General features: G+C 31.7%; 1 long non-coding RNA gene across 1 annotated transcript; it reads left to right on the top strand.

The window, feature by feature from the left end:
• LOC109719785 lies at positions 1,980–2,511 on the top strand. The gene is made up of 2 exons (XR_002218775.1): positions 1,980–2,050; positions 2,175–2,511. It is a non-coding gene; the product is annotated as an uncharacterized LOC109719785 (long non-coding RNA).

Genomic DNA, 2,944 nt, shown 5'->3' with positions numbered 1-2,944 from the left:
TCTTGCTGATTATGTAATTTCTTTCCTTAAATTACATTTTATTGATGAGCATTATTTTTAAAACAAAATTGCCTTCTACTGCTAGCTCTTTATCGGAAAAAAAAAGAAGAGGCCCGTACGGACATTATGGATTTCAAAACTATATATATATATATATATATTGTTTTCACTGTTTTTCTATAAGTTAAAAAAAAAAGGCTGTTTTGCTAGAATAATAAATATCTTTTTAATCAAGTATTTAAAAAAAAAATGTTTTGTACCTGCATTGATTTTTTTTTAAAAAAATAATAATAATAATAATTTTTTTTGCTACACTGAAATTAATCTTTACTGTGTATGGTTTTTGAGTTGTTGCTACAGTAAAAGCTCTTTAATGAAAAAAAAAGATTATAATAAATTAAAATTTAATGGCTTGTAATTTTGTGCACTATTTAACAAAGTTCACATCTGCCGCATTTGATTTGCTGAATCAATTCTAATTGTTCAATTAATTATGAGTTCTAATTAAATTTATAATTTTCAGAGAAATGTAATATCTGTTCTTATTAGTTTAATATCTGATATATGTGGGCTACGTGCCAATCTCGATATTAAATTAATTTTTGTGGGGGAGTGTCCATCCATGATAGCTTGTTACTGGGATTTTATCACGTCGCCCTTGCGCTACACTACTGTTGGAGACTAGCACACTCATGTACGTGATTTAATTATTATTTCGCTTAAAATAGAAAGATATTGTGTNGTCGTGGCGCGGCCTTGGCGGGGTTGGAGGCGAGGAAGGTGGGGGGTGCGTGGACGAGGGCAAGGGCGAGGGCGAGGGCGAGGGCTAGAGAATGAGGGTGAGAGGCGAGACGGACCGTTTCAGCCTCCGCTCTGCGAGCGAGAAAAACAAAGAACGAAAGAAACGAAGAGGAGAGAGAAAGAGGAAAGAGAAAAAGTAAAAAGGGTATTTTGGTCAGTTTGCTGAAAAAGTGGACCGAATCTGCAAGAACGAAAAAGGTGGCCCGGTTTTGCAAAAGCCCAAAATAAGTGGATTTTTTATGCAAATTGGCCATAATTTTATTTTATTTTTATATAAATATGTTATTATATAATATTTTATTTATAAATATATAATAATTTATTTTATAATATTAAATATATATATTATTATATATATATTATGTTACATATTTATTATATATATATTTTTTAAATATACTTTTTTATAAATATAAATTATAATAATTAAATATATTATGATAATTATTATATATTAATACTATATAATATATATAATAGGAGAAAATATATATAATAATTTTTTATATGTAGTATATTAATTATTATATATTAATAATATAATAATATAAAAAAATATTAAATAGTTTTTCATCTATTTTTCTTTTCCTTTCAACCAAACAATCGACATGGAAAACGATTTTTCTTTTCCTACATACCAAACATAAACAGCGTAAAATACTTTTTCCACTGAAAATTTTTTTTCCACCAAAATTTTTTTTTCCATAGTTTTACGTGAAACCAAACACACCCTAGGGGATTGTTTAACGTTGACAATTCAGTTACAAAAAGTTTGGGATGGTTTGATGGTTAAATTTCAAATATCATTAATGTAGTTTCGCACTTTCTTATTTTAGTATCTTCTGATTTAAAGTACATCAATTTAATATTTTATAGGTTTTTTTTTTTCGTCAGCTTCTCCATTAACATTTCGTTAAATCATATACAAAAAACTTCAGTACCCGCAGAGTTGATACCCGCAAAGTTTATCGAATATTTACTTTAGTACCCTTTCGTCAGTCTCTCACTGTCTCTCTCTCTTCTTCTTCTTCTTCTTCCTTCTCACCTACATCATATCTCTCTTCTCTTTCTCTTCATCTTCTTTCCTTTTTCCACTACAACTATTCTTCTCCAAAGGAGAGTTAAACTTTCCATTCCCAAACTCTGCCAAGACTTAGAGACCGGCCGGTGACTCCATATAGAGCGTAGAGATCGGAATGGCGACTTACGCCTATTTTTTGACTCTAAAGCTTGAAACCCAAATAATAAGGTAAAATCCTTTACATAGAAGTGTCTCGCAGTCTTCTGATCTTTTAATGAGTTTTGGTTCTTTTTGGGCCTTTGTTTGATGAAACTTGGACTTATTTTTTGTGTTTTGACACGATCGAACCGAGCGCACCCCTGCGGTCAAACGAAGCAGGAACAGTTCTAATGGTCGAACAATTCGAGCACAGTTAACTTTATAAGGGTGGCCGACCGAACCTCAACCCTAGATCGATTGATCAGAAACAACCGATAGTAACCACAGACCCCATCTTCAACTTCTACCAACCCAATACACAACAATAAATTGTAAGTACGATATTATCTCATTAAATTAACAATTATGTTATTTTGTTGTCTACAATATTTATCATTCTTTTATCATGATGACAGTATGAACTTTGTAGTATACGAATGTAATATTCCGCACATATGCTATTAATTGTGTAAAATTGCATGTTTCGTAGTAATGTATTAGTATGACATGAATTATGTCGAGTCTAATTTGCCATACTGCATGAGTTGAATTGAGTATTATATTGATACATATTTGTATTTATGGCATGTTGAGTAGCCTTGTTTGAGCCACCTGATCGAGTTTGCTGATGAATTGATGTAACTGTTATCGTAAATAGCGGATTGAAATCCTCTTGACAATGGATATAGATATGTATGTGTAAATGATCTGTGCCGAGTATAGGCCTGTGAATTATATGAGTACTAGGTAGAGACCTGATGATATTATGTGCCAGGTCGTGGCTTGAGGATTTAATGGCCGAGTCAAGGAATCGTGATAGAGATTTACACAAGTATGTAAGGATATGTGAGTCGGGAGACCAATCCATTATTTACCAGTGCAGATGATTATTTAGTAAAGATCTGGTCTATAGAGTAGAGGCAC

This window comes from Ananas comosus, linkage group 13 (assembly GCF_001540865.1).
Source record: "Ananas comosus cultivar F153 linkage group 13, ASM154086v1, whole genome shotgun sequence".
Classification (NCBI taxonomy): Eukaryota; Viridiplantae; Streptophyta; class Magnoliopsida; order Poales; family Bromeliaceae; genus Ananas; species Ananas comosus.
The sequence above is the reverse complement of the archived record's forward strand: the minus strand, read 5'-3'. Positions and strand labels throughout refer to the sequence as shown.